General features: G+C 42.8%; 1 protein-coding gene across 3 annotated transcripts in view; it reads left to right on the top strand.

Annotated features, from left to right (window-relative positions):
• Window positions 1-3,499: 3,499 nt before the first annotated feature.
• The window catches only part of WIPF3 (WAS/WASL interacting protein family member 3), a 70,904-nt gene continuing 59,909 nt past the window's right edge, over window positions 3,500-14,494 (top strand). For all 3 annotated transcript variants that reach the window (XR_010381637.1, XM_031455117.2, XM_064487481.1), the window contains exon 1: window positions 3,500-3,719. The gene's annotated coding sequence lies outside the window, so the exon portion shown is untranslated. The remainder of the gene's footprint in view (window positions 3,720-14,494) is intronic.

Raw genomic sequence — 14,494 nt, 5'->3', positions numbered from 1 at the left:
GGGCTCTGGTATCAGGTGGCATTGGTGCAAAAGGGTAAAACCAGATGGAACCAAAAGGCAAAATCCACCGAGAGGAGACGCCATGAGGGAAAGAGAGCTGAGGAGTGGCTAGGTAGTCCAATGGGATGGATGGGGAGATGGGCAACACCGAGAATGGGTCATGTTTGGTAGGAAGACCATGATGAAGTTTCTGGTCCACCATGCTCTTTCAGACTTTCTCTTCGTTGAAATGGCCTCCCTTCCCCAGTTTCTGATGGGAAACTCCAGTTCACCCATGGAAGGCAAGCTCAGGTGTTACAGTCTCCCTTCTTTCCCCCATCAGGCAGTTTTCATCATTTCTTCTCCTGTATTATCTCTCTATCCAAGACAAACTCCTCTCTGACATTGAGCTGTAATACTTATTTACAAGCCTGTGTCCTCTTCTAAGCTATTAGTTCCCTGGAGGCAGGGCTGCGAATTCATTTTAGCACCCCCAGAACCAGTTTATTATCACCATCTAAAAGCTGCTCTATAAATACTGGTGGAATTGATGTGGATACGTGTGTAAAACATTTAAGGTTTCCATAGTGCCTTTCTCCTGAAGAGCTCAATAATTCATGACAGATATAAATATAAGTTTACAAGTAGAAGGTATGAAAGGTGAGCATTTGCAGGCATTTGGTGAGCAGTGAGAGAAGGGATATTTGCTCTTTACCAGGCCACTGTATCAGTCAGGAATACATTTGGCCACCAGGAAGGGAACACCTAGTCTCAGTGGCTTAAACAAGCAGGGGCTATTTTTCTCACATAACAAAGAATTCAGAAGTGGGCTGTTGCTGGCTTCAGTTCGAATGCCCATCAGTACCACACTGACTCTATTTCCCACTCTGTCATCCTGATTATATTGACTTTTTGGCCTCATGTTCATTGTCTCTTGGTTGCAATCTGCTTGCAGCATCACTGGTCATCTCATTTGCATTCAAGGCATAAAGAACATGGGAAATGGAAGGTAAGAACCAGCAAAAGATATCTCTAAAGACCCTCAGCCAACTCCTTCTTTCAACTCATTGGCCAGAACTGGGTCAATGACTTCCTTAGCTGCAAGAAAGACTGTGAAATCAGGAATGACACTGTCATGGTAGTCTTGGACCAATCATAACCCTCAGTTCTGTTAATAGGAAAGAAAGGGAGAATGGCTTGGCTATTGGGAAGGTGACTCACAGTGTCTGCAACTGAACAAACAACAGGCATATCTCATGTCACTGTACTTCGAAGATACTGTGTTTTTTACAAATTGAAGGTTTGTGGCAACTCTGCATTGTAAGATGATGGTTAGCATTTTTTTGCAGTAGTTTTTTTTTTTTAAATTAAGGTTCATACATTGTTTTTTAGACATAATGCCATTGCACACTTAATAGAGTACAGTACAGTGAAATATGCCATTCACACATGCTGGGAAACCAAAAAATTCATGTGACTCATTTTATGCAGTGGTCTGGTGGGGAGGGTATAGCTCAAGTTGTAGAGTGCATGCTTAGCACGCAGGATGTCCTTGGTTCAATCCCTGGTACCTGCTCTAAAAGTAAATACATAAATAAACTTAATTACCACCCCCTGCAAAAAAAACCTAATACAAATATTAGGAGTTTTATGCAGTGGTCTGGAACTGAACCCACAATATCGCCAAGGTATGTCTGTATTATCTGCCTGGAATAGCTAGTGTTGTTCTATACTTATGTACATCTTGGTGGAGCTAGGTGGGAATGAATCCTTCTCTAATGTCCACAGAAACAAGACACCAAAGACACAGTTATTTCACACAGATATGAGACATTGGGCACCTGCAGCCCCAAATATTCCCACTTTCCAAATATTTCTGTCACTCAACATTTCCCCATCCTTTCCAATCAGTAAGCATTTTTTTTCACAAATTATTTTATCCAAGCTAGCATATATCTACCCCTTAGGATAATAGCCTTTCCATTCAACTACCTCCTGCTTGGGACACTCAGCATAAGACCTGGTTGGAACTCTCTGGGCCCATGGAAATGTCTTCTCTGCTATTTTATCTTTTCTTCTATTTATATTAGAATATTAATAAGTATATATTTAATGAGAACAAGTATTATGGATCCCAAGAAGGAAAGTGTCTGGTAATGTTTTGGATTTTTTTTTTTTGGTAGTGATCACCTATGCAAAATGGTTTATGAATTTTAGGTTGAGCACAGTTTTTCACAGTTTTTCATTCCCATGACCATTCATTACGGTTCTAGAGGAGGAAAGGCAGGAGTTGCACAGGACAAACAGGTGGGAAGCAAATATCTCATTGGCTTCCACTGTCTACACCTTCCTCGCCTAAATCAAATGGAAGCCCATATTCTTGACAACATAGGAATGAAAGGCATCAGGAGTGAATTATTTATCCTTGCTATAAACATAAGCCCACACATTGTCAGGCTGTAAACACTAGTAATTAAGAAGCCAGCTAAGGACTGCTTGGGGAAAATACTTTTGACAGCAGCTGCCACAGAATCTGAACCTGGAGACAAGATGCCATCCATGTGTGAGATCCTCCCCCTGCTGGCATTAACTGCTCCCTCACCTGTGTTCCCAGGCACCTTATCCAAGCGTTGGCACAGCGCTGAGCACAGGTCTCTCCTCCACTCCAGACTAGTAGCTCCTTTAGCGCTGGAGATCCTGCCTCCTTCAGCAGCGCATTCTAAGGGCCCTGTAGAGTGCCTGGCTCATAGATGCTCAGACACATTGCAGTGAACGGTCCAGGAGTATCCTCTTAGCAACTCCACTAGCTGGAATGCCCAGGATGTGGGAGATCCAAAATCCTCACCAACCAATCATGCACCTAGAGGAATATATACAGCCTCAGACACAAACTTTCTGCATCTTCCAAGGGGTCTGAACGTGAAGTGTGACAAGGATTTACTGGCCATACCAAGTTCTTTTGGCTCCTCAGACATTTCAATTTTCAAACATTGTCCGATCCCTCTCCCCTTCGGCTTCACCTGGGACAATCTACCACCCCAGGTCACTCCAACCGGTTAATTCATGCTCGCCCTTCAGTTCCTTTGGCCATCAGCTCCTCGAGAAGCCCCCCTCTGTGACCACTCTCTCTTGGTTCTGCATTGTAGTTGCCCATTAGTCCCTTTCTAGACCGCAGACTCCATGAGGGAAAGAGGCGACCTGGTTCTCCTTTGTCCTCACCGCTTATGACGCCGCCAGGAGTATAGGAGGGGTTCAAAATATTTTGGTATAGATTGAGATGAAGGAGTGGAGTGTCCCAGCGTGGCGGTGCTGGGCCGTGCGTCGCCCGCGCCACAACTCCGCCTATCTGGGGAATTCCAGTCTTAGGCCCCCACTCTCTCCTCAGCTCAGACTTCGGACTCCGTCCAGGAGAGGCGCGCCTCCAGACTGGGACCCGCCTCCCGGGTTCCAGAGTGACCCCGCCCGCCCGGGCCGCGTCCGTGCGCGCGGGGTGGCGGCGGCGGCTCCCGGGCAGGAGCCGGCGGAGCAGGTGGGGGCGACGGCCCCGCCTCCGCGTCCCGGCAGCCCCAGAGCTGGCGACCGGGGAGTGAGCGGCGCGCACCCAGCGCAGCGCGGCCGCAGCGGCGCCGCCAGGAACACAGGCGCTGCGAGACGCAGCCCGGAGGCTGGAGGCGGCGGCGGCAACGAGGACGTCGGCCGGAGCTCGAGTCCTGTCCTGTCCCCGGCACGGCCAGCGGCAGGTAGCGGCTCTGCGCGCGTGCCCGGCTCGGTGCCTGAGGGAGTGGGTACGGGCTGTGGCGGCGGGTGCTCGGGCCCGTCCCGGCGCGGAGTGAACCCAGGTGGGGGCAGGGGTCCTGCGCGCGCGCGCGTGCGTGTCCGGGGACCCTTGCCCCCGGCGCTGCGATGTCCTAGAGCCCGCCGCCCGCCGCCCGCCGCCCGCTGAGCCTCCAGGGCCCGGCGGTAACGGGACGGTGGAGGGAACGAGGTCACCGCGGGGTTGTCTGGTGACTTCCCCCGAGCCCACTCTCCCGGGAGCGGCGCCTGGCCCCAAGGCCGCCCCGACCTGGTCTTCGCCAAGCTCTCCTTCCTTCTCTTTCCCGCTTCACCCCCAGAACAAAAGGCTGGGGTCTTGCTGAGGAGGGGGTCTGTCGTGGGAGCAGGCGCGAAGTGAAGAGCATCTAGGAAATTGCAGAACTGAAGGTGGCTTGGGAGATACAGAAGCCCCCGATGAGGAAGCCAAGCCCAGAGATGTGAAATGACTTGCCCAAGGTCACACAGCTAGTGTGACTGAACTGGGGCCAGAGTGCAGGTCTCGGAACCCCCTTCTGAGTGCTCATCTCCAAGTCCCTGAAGTCAGTAGTTTGCGATCCAGCAATTTAGATCTGGCCACAAACGGACTTTAAAGTTCTTTAGAGGTACCGGGGAGAAGGTGGCAGGGCCCATACCCCTCTCCCCCAGTACACATCAGAGGCGGCTAGGGGTCGGGAGAGCACTGCTGGAGGACACCCCGGATCTCGGAATAGGGACTGGCAGACAGGGAGCCCAGCCGTGTCCCCGTGGGCAGGCAGGCACTGGCTTGCAGGAACAGTGCCTTCTGAGCGTAGCTTGCCAGCCGCGTGGGTGTGCCTGCGGCAGGAGCGGGGGGGGGCGGCGTGGGGACCGAGTGTGCACTGCTCCCTGAAAAGAAGTTCTGCCGGGGGGATGGGAGGTGCTGGGGCTGGGGGCGTTCTGGCGCACTGGGCTGGGACAGGCTGGCAGCATCCCTGGCGGGATGTTTTGTGAGAGCTCTATTGGGAAGGAAAGTTACTCCGAGGCAGGAAGTTGGGCTATCACTTTGCCTCTCTGAGCCTCAGATCACTGGCTGCAAAATGAGGGCTTTGTTCTGTATAACCTGTGTGATTTAGAAAGTTCCTGTCCCTCTCCTCCTTTCCAGAGTCTTTTATCCCTTCAGAGGGAGAATTTGAAGTACATTTTCTGTGGTCGAAACAGTAGTTACCTCTGGGATTCCAGCCTTCCCTGATTTTTTTTTTTTTTAAAGCAAAGCTAATCATGGGGGTGAAAGTTAGAGGAGGGGTTGCCTTTGGGCCTTGTAATGACCTGGACAGGGAGGGAGGCTTCTGAGGTGCTAGAAGTGCTCCCCTACCTCGACCTAAGGAATGGTAACACAGGTGTACACATATAGATATTTATGAGGTAATTCCCTTGATATTTGTGCACTTGACTTATGTAAGTTTTATCTCAGTAAAAATGTAAATAAAATTTTAATGCTATAGATCCACTTACTGTGGTAGCACCCAGATTAGTGCAGTTTTCCAGCCAATGCATTTTTAAAGATGCATTTAAAAACCATACAAAGCAAATCAGAAAAAGAAAGAACAGGGAGCAAAGAAAGTTCAGCAATACGGGAAATGAAATACATGCTGCTGAGGGCCTTACCAAATGCCTTACGTGTATCAACTCAGATGACTCACAATTCTTTAAGGGTGATACTGTTTTTGTGCCTTTTTTATAGATGAGAAAATGAAAGGTCACAGAGGTTAAATGTGTTAGGGGAGTGGGGTTAAAAACCTGGGTACACAGACTTCAAATTCTATACATGCAACCATAAACACAATTTTCAGCCACCTGAATCAGGGCAGAGCCATCAAGGTGACAGAGACTTGAAGGCTAGCTCCTGCCGTGCCCCCTCTTGGTGGCTTTCCAGGAGTCTGTGTTGTTAATGTAATTGTTGAGTATGAGATTGTGTCACAGACTGAAGTTAGCCAGCAGCAGAAGGGATGGAGGAAGTGTGTGTGTGTCTAAGAACATACAGTTTTAGGAACAGGAGAAAGCCAGCTGGCTCAGCCTGGCAACACTGTTTTTAGGAGATTTATTGTTCAGAAATCATATAGTACGGGTTGTGATTTTGCAGTCACTCAAACACACACACCAAGAATAAATAATATTACTTAGAAAAGATCTGAGAAACCAAAATGTAATCCACTCTAGAGGAGAACATGTAGAATTTTCACCAGTGAGGAATGGTCAATTTTCCAACATTATAGAATTTATGAATATGTTTATTAACGCTTAGGTTAAAACTACAGAAATAACTCAACAGAAGGATGGAAATTTGTTTTCCAGCAAACATGTTATAAATACCCTTGCATTTGGCACAGAAATACTTGAAACTTTAGGATACAGGTTTCGAAAGATAAATCTTGAGAAATATGTTCTGAAGTGTGTTCTTCTAGTGATTTTTATACTTCTGCCTAAAATTCAGAACCTACAGGAGTAGAAACATGTTTGTTTTACCAGCCAATATCGTATTGCAGAGTTGAATGTCTTATTCTTGGAATTAGAAAGTTTTGGTTTGGAGAACCTGGATTAAGTGGGGCAGCTAAAGAGGTGTCTGGATGAATCTGCCATCAAGCGTGATTATGCATCATGAAGTTATCTTTAGGTGAGTTTTGCCATGTCACACTTAGTGTTCCTGCCATCTGGCTGCTGGAATATTTAGAAAGGAATCGTAACGTTTGACTGACTTTGCTGAGAGCATGACAAAACAGACTTCGAGACGGAAGTATTAAATATGAGTTAAGGTTGGTGAGAAAGTGATTAATTACTTCTTATTTAGCTACTGCACAAAACTGAAGAGACGGACGGTTCCCAGCTGATGCCAAGCAGGTGCAGCACATATGTTTTCTCACTGGCTTCAGCCCATAAGTGCGCTTGAAACTTCCTTTGTAATTCTAGTCAGGTCTTTCCTTAGACCTGCCCAAGCAGGAACCTGACCTGTTATGCAGCAGAGGAATCGTGTAGTCAGCTGCCCTATTGAAGTGCCAAATAGATAAAGTGAAGGAGAGCCAATGTGGCAAAGATGCCAGGTGGGCATGATGTGGGCCAGACACTGTGAAAGATTTTCAAGTGCATCTTGAAGGAATATTCAAGATCCTGTGTGGGCAGTGTATTCCAGCATGACACTGAATTTGAGATGGTGGCATCCAGAAAGGAAGTGCCAGGCCTGTCTCTGGACTGTGAGCCTGTTGGCTCCTAGGGGTGGCTAGGAGGAGGCAGTGGGGAGCCTCAGTTCTTGAGCTCCTAGTACTTGTGTCCATGTGAATGCAAGGAGCCCAGGCTTCCACCCACTGTTCCTTAAAAGCTAAGGCTACCTCGTACTCAGTGCTTAGTTGTGTCCGGCTCAGCTAAGAGCTTTCTGCATATAAAATCAACACAACAGCCCTATAAGGGAGTTGATTCTTCTTACTCCCATTATCAGATGGACACAGAGGCCAAGGGCAAAACTGTTCTCAGAATGATCGTGCCACACCCCTCTCTGGTCTGCCGTCAGCCCACTCATAACCTCGAGGATCCGCCTTTTACTTGTCTGACTCTCCCTTATTGCACGTGAACTCCTGGAGGGCAGGTGCTATGTGTGCTTCATCTCTTTTCCCAGCTCCTGCACCATGTGTGGCACATGATGAGTACTGAATGAATGAGTGACTGAGTGAATGAATACCTTCATATTCCAAGATCGAAAGCCAATTTGGATTAACTATCCTTTTGATTTCTACTGTCTCATTCCCCCCTGTTAATATGGATCATCAGGCTTGATTGTGCATATGAGATGTACAATGGATATCTCCTTTAAAGCTGAAGGATGCTAATCTTAGCCTGTAAGATCAAAAGACCTCTGCTTCTTTAGAAATTTAACATTATTATTTCTTCTTTTGTAAAATTTTTGTAATTCAGAATGCTTGGGTTGTTTGCATCTTGCATCATCATTTATTTGTTGTACAACCTTGGACAAATTACTTCACCCTTCTGTGCTTTAGTTTTCTCATCTGTAAAATGGGTATAATAATACTACTTATCTCATATTTAGGGTAAATAACTTTAAAAAAGTTCAGTGCCTAAGACAGTGCCTGGTTCATAGCAATGTTCAATAAACTAGCTGTTATTATTTTTATTATTATTATTATCTGATGCTTTTAAAAATTATTTGCCTTAAATGTTCCTGGTTTCATAAAGCATTCGAGGAGTTTACAAAAATAGGGAGTAAACATAAAATTAATGGATAATAAAAGTGGGGTAAAGAGAGCAAACAGATTAGAAAGCAAGATAAAAGCGGAGGTAACTTAGGGGACAAGACTACATCGTAAGGTGCAGGTAATTTCTAGAGATGAGTTTACTATAAGGTTTGGTGTAGTTTCCAGAGATGAGATTAAAAATTTGTCAGAGCTTCCCAGTGGCCAAAACAAAGAGGAAGACACAAATAATTACCTGATTCACAGTGACCAGGAGATAAAAAGGGATCCATTACACAGCTTTTTCTGGTCCTGAAACCTGGGATAGCTTTCTCCTGGCGAATCTTCAGAGCAGTCACTGTTGCAATAGAGATCTAAGTCTTCAGCTTAGTCAGTCCCTGCCATGAATACAATGGAAGTTTGGTGGTAGAAGGTAATAATAAGTGTTTCCTAGAATGTTATTGACTGCAGTTCCAGAGACATACTCCCAGAGCTCAGCCCAATAAAAGCTCTCTGTGAAAGGCCAGAACACTGTGGTTTGGGGTTATGCTATGTCCTTAGCTATGTTTACTGAGTGCCAGTAGTGAGAGTAGAAAGATTCTTTGTTCCAAAGATTATAATTCTTGTGAGTCAGGTGAACAATCCCATCTTTAAGAACATTCGTTCTGACTGAAGCTACTTAAGTGAGCTAGTCAGTTTATTTAATCCAGAAAAGTCCAAAAAGTGTCATCATGCACATATATTCATTAGTGGATGTGTTCATGAATTTTCTTGATACTGGTAGTCCCATAATCTCCCTTTAGGTGCAAATTTTATCATTCACTGTTTGGAAAAAGAAATATCCAGTGCTCTGTACTATCTTTTAAGCCTCCTAATACTTTCAGTACTTTTTGGTAGTAAGAATAAATGATGTTTGATTTTTAAACTTTTTTTCACTAAGTGAAATAATGGTCATGTCTTTTTAGTCTCACTGTATATATATTAGTCCAAATATGATTTGTATCTGCTAGGATTGCATTCAGCTGCCAAAACAAATGAAACAAAAACAGCACACACATCAGAATCTGGCTTAAACAGATACAAGTTTGTCTTGTGGAACTAGACTCCCAAAAAGGGTAGTCCAGGGCTGATGCAGAAACTCAAACAGAGCTATCAGAGAATCAGTCTCTTTCTATCTTCCTGCTTTGATGTCCTCATCCAGTAGGACATCACCCTACATCTAGTTGCCTCATGGTCACAAGATGGCTGCTGTATCTCTAGGCTTCTTTAGTACAGGCAGAAAGAAAAGGAAGGTGTAAATAGCTAAAGAGTGAGGGGCTTTCTATCAGGGAGGTTTTGCTTTTTTTTATATAGAAAGTGACGCCTTCCCCAACTACTTCTGCCTACCTCTCATTGGCCAGAATAATGTCACAGTGTTGCTCTAAAATGTGAAGAGTGGGAAATCAAATATTTTTAGCTGGGTAAATTGCACCTGTCACCCCTGTCTCTCATTAGGGGTTTTGCTATGAGGAAGAAGAGGAAATGGTTATTAGTAGGCAACTAGACGTATCAGCCACCTGACTTAACTTCCATTATTAGCCATGTCCTTGACTTAATTAGAGATTACAGAAGGTGACTCAGTAATTTAAAATGTTTTGCTTTTCTAGTTTTTCATACAATTAACATTAGAGAATAAAACGCACCCAACTGCCATATGTAGATTCCTAAATCACTATCACCAGCCCTGCTTCTTTTCTAAACTTCAGATCTAAATTTCCATTTGCCAAAAGGACCTCATATATTTCAAATTATACTCACTTCTTCCCGCCCATTCACCACCCCCAACACCCACGCACTTTCTCCTGCCTTCTTTAATTAATGCTAGATGGTCTTGGCAAGGAGCCTTGAGGTTATCCTGGGCTCTTCCTTCTCCCCATTCCCAGTTTTCCTTGGCCTTTCCTTCTCCCTGTTCCCAGATGTCCAAACTATTATCCTCCTTGGCTCTATCCCATTGCTGTTATTCTAATTCAGATGAACACCCATCCTCACTCGCGTGGATCCCCAGATCGGTCTACCTATTTGCTGCTGTTTCTCCCTATATTTCATTTTCCACATGTGACCCCCAGGGTGCTGTTTTTAAAACACCAGTGTCTAACATCTCTCCTTTCTTTAAAAGCTTACAGAATGAAGCTCAAACTCCTTAACAGCCTGCCTCCCTGAGCACCATGCTTGCAGGGACCAGTTGCCATACACTCCATATGTGCCCACTCCCTTCAATCATAGAAGACCTGCCCCGGAGGGTTCTTATGCTTTTCATGGTCCATAAGCCATGGAACCAATTAATTACCTTTTCATTTATTTGTTAAGTGTTTTCCAGAACACTTATATTTCTGTTAATATGTTTTGCCCTGGATTCTGTTTTGCTTGATATTAATCATGCTCCACACCAGTTTTTTTTTTAAATAACAACCTTATTGGGATATAATTCACATTTCAAAAGTCACTCTTTTAAAGTATGCAATTCAGTGGTTATTAGAATATTCACAGAGTTACACAACTATCATCATCATCTAATTCCAGAACGTTTTCATCACCCCGAAAAGAAACCCATTAGCAGTCACTTCCCACCCCCCTTCTCCTCAGCTCTGCCAACCACTAATCTACTTTTTATTTCTATGGATTTACCTATTCTAGAATTTCATATAAATAGAATCACACAGTATGTGGCCTTTTGTGACTAGCTTCTTCACTTAGCACTTTTGGGGGTTTATACATGCAATAGCGCATTATCGGTCCTTCATTCCTTTTTATTGCCAAGTAATATGTCATGGCTTGGCCATACTGCAATTTGTTTATCCACTCGTAAGTTGATGGAGATTTGGATTGTTTCTACATTTCGGCTGTAATGAACACTGCTACTATAAATTCACATATAAGGTTTTATGGAACTAACTTACAAACGATTCATGCCTAATGGACAGTCACGTCTTAAAACTGTTCCTCATTGTGTATCAACCATGTATCAATAGAAGAATTAAACCTTAGAGGTTATGGGTTGGTTTGAGGAGAATTTTTTCACTCTTCTCTTGGTTGTTTTCTGAGCCCACTTGATCAGTCATGCTTGACACTTGTGGATGGCGGTAGGGGTAGTCTCAGCTGTCATGGAAGTCTGCATGCACAGCCAGCCCAGCGAAGCCTCAGGTCAGCTGGCAGGAATGTTCTTTGTGGATCCAGCTAACTTAGCCCAAATCGTCAGGACACATTAATATTTTTCTTTATTCATTTATTCATTCTTTATTCACTTGTATTTACCTTTTAGATGTAGAGGGGTCTCCTAATTCAGATGGGGCAAAGCATTTTTAAGAATACTTCTTCCCAATTGTCCCAAGTAAAGAAAGCAATCCAGGACTTTTATTTTTTAAATTAGTTTTACAAATGGGTAATAATGCCCAAAATACATACTTTAAGAAATGTAAAAAAGATATATAGTGTAAAGTAAGTCTCACACCCCAATCTCAGACTAACTAGTTGTTATCCATTCTTCCAGAGATATTCCATACATACATATGCACATTTACATATACCTGTATTTGTTGGTATACACATATAATACAAATAAAGGCATGCTCATTCTATATACATTTTCTGATGCTTGCTTTTTTTTACTTAATATAACCTGAAGATCATTCCATATTGGTTCCTATAGGGCTGCCATATGTTTTTAATGGCTACCTAGTATGCCATTATAAGATATGAACTGTAATTTAATAACGAGTTCCCAGTCAATGGATTTATGTTATTTCCAGCCTTTGCTATTAAAACCAATACTGCAGTGATTGTCACTGTACACATTATTTCTTGTAAGTGTATCAGTAAGGTAAATTCCTGGAATTAGAAAGTATATTTAAAATATTTGATATGTTTACTCATTGCCCTTTACAGAAGGTTGTACTAATTTATATTTCTGCCAATAATTATGATCTGATTCCTTGCACCCTCTCCATGACACATTTACCAAACCTCTGATCTTCATCAATCTTGGTGAAAAATGATGTCTTGTTGTGGTTCTGACCTACATTGTTTAATTAAGGATAAGGCTGAGCATCTTCAAATGTGTTTAAATGTTATTTGTATTTCCTTATCTGTGAATTGCTTACCCATTGTCAATTTTTCTATTGGGTTATTGATTTTTTTTCTGCTAAACAAAGAATTGCTGTAGTAATACAAACTGTTAATACAGGTAAACTATAAAGTGCTAAGAAATTTAAGTATTTAAGTCATAGCAAACAGGCAATCATTTTGCACTATGTACATATATGAAATCATTACATTGTATGCCTAAAACTAATACAGTGTTGTATGTATACTTTGACTCCAAGCTAAGGAAATTAATATACATAATCTCCCACTTCATCTTCCCTTTTACTTACCAAGTTTGTTAGTTATATCTTTCTATTTTGCCGTGATTAATAATAGTTATATTCATTTCTGTTACCATAATTCCATAGGTGCTTAAGCCTTGGTTCTGTGGTTAAATCAATATTCACTGTCTTTCTTTTTGCCCTAATTTCTCTCTTCAACTCTCAGTTGGCTAAAGCTTTTTCCTATAGTAGTATCTTCAATACAAGGATAATTCAGGAAACATTATTCTCACATGTTTAAAGACATCTGTCACACAGGCTTTTTGACCACAATGACAGTTTGGCTGGGTATAAGTTTTGGGGGTCATACCTTATTTCTCTGGGATACTGTGGCATATCTGACTCTGAAACTGTATCATTTTTCTTCAGATATCATGTGCCTTTGAATCTAGAATTAAACTTTATTTTTGAAAATTTTTCTAATATTATATATTTGTGATTCTATTTTTGAATATATATTCTCTTCCATTTATTTATGTCTTTTATTAAGAGAAACCAATTATTTTTTGTCTGTCTTCCACATCTATCATTTTCTTTCTCTCTAATCCTTTTAAATTCTTCATCTGTTTCCATTTATTTTGCTCATTTTTCTCAGTTCTTCATGGTCCTTGATGTGTTTTCAACAATACCTGTTTTCTTTGAGCTCCTTGTGGTGTGGACTCCATTTCTCTCTCTCACTTCTGCCACATTCTGTTTCATCTTCCACTGCCTCGCCACTTCTCAGAGTCCTCATTTTTCTTCTTTGGGTCCTTATTTGAGAGGGATAATTGTTTCATAAAGTTCTTCCAGCTAATAATTTTATACCTTGTCACAGTTTTCATCTGCTTCATGGCAGTATTTTTTTCTGATCAGTGTTCTTCATCTATCATCTCTCCTTTTTCCTATTTCTTCCCCCACTTTTTTTCCCCTAGTTTTTTGTATAGATCTTGTACTGGTTCTCTTTACTGGTTCCCCTTTTTAGTATTCATTTTAGAATGAGTTGCATTCTTCTTGGATCAACTATTTGCAGGAGATTTCTTTGAGGTTCTAGACCAGGGAGAGTTCTCTTTGGCTCAGAGAAGTGCTCCTTATTACAGAGGGAGAGAGAGAAAGTGAGTGGCTTTAGGCTGCTCATGATTTACTCTCTCCTTTGCCCCACCTCATTTCTAGCAGTGCACCTGCTGGAATGGCTTGATTTGCCACCTGCCCTGCTCCGTGGTGGGTCGAGGGTTCAGGGTCACTCTTGTGCCATCCTACACACCCTTTTCTATTATTCTAAACAAGTGCTGATGGAGCTTCCTCACCAAAGCGCCAGTGCTTCCTGCTTTGGAGAATGACAGCGTGTGGGCTTTGTCTGAGGTCTGCAGCCACAGACCTGCTCTCTACAACGCCTTACCTGTATCCTGTTTTTGATCACCCTGGACATCCGACAGCCCTGTCTCATTCATTGAAATTCACGGTTACAGAAGTCTAGTTTTTACCGTCCCCACCTTCCCAAGATAAGTTTATATTTCTGAGTTTCCCTTTCCTTACTATTTTGAAATGGTTTCCAAGAAAAGGAAGGAACAGAGATATTTTCATTCCACCATCTGAAAACCAGAAGACTTCCCTGAACTCAGCTTTATTTTGGAAAGTGTTTTCTAATTTGAGACTAAAGCCTCATCTCTGCTGCCCTTAAGGACAAGCATTTCCATTTCCACCATATCCTTAATTAAGAAAATTATATTTGAAAGAACTTCACTTTTTAGAGAGGATCATGTACTAATTTTGATTTCTTTAGAACTTGCCTGAAAGCAATACTCATTTGGTCCTCACATTCATGCCAATCAGGAAGGAAGGAGCACTCTTTCCCTTTTTCTAGATGGAGAAATAGATGGGCAGTAGAGCCAGAGCTAGAGACAAGTTCTCCCAACTGTCAAACTATTCCTCTTTGATTATAGCATTTCTAACACACCAGGTGCAGCTTTTCTGGTGAGCACTGTAAGCTTTGAGAACCCCACATCCATAATACATTTTATTCCCACACTAATAAGGTCTGCAATTGGACAGGAATTTCTCCTGCATTTTCTTCCCTTTCTATTTTAGTTTGTAGTATTTTCCCTTAAAGATCATTAAGATAATTATTTAATC

The sequence above is a fragment of the Camelus dromedarius genome, chromosome 7 (genome assembly GCF_036321535.1).
Source record: "Camelus dromedarius isolate mCamDro1 chromosome 7, mCamDro1.pat, whole genome shotgun sequence".
Classification (NCBI taxonomy): domain Eukaryota; kingdom Metazoa; phylum Chordata; class Mammalia; order Artiodactyla; family Camelidae; genus Camelus; species Camelus dromedarius.
The sequence above is the reverse complement of the archived record's forward strand: the minus strand, read 5'-3'. Positions and strand labels throughout refer to the sequence as shown.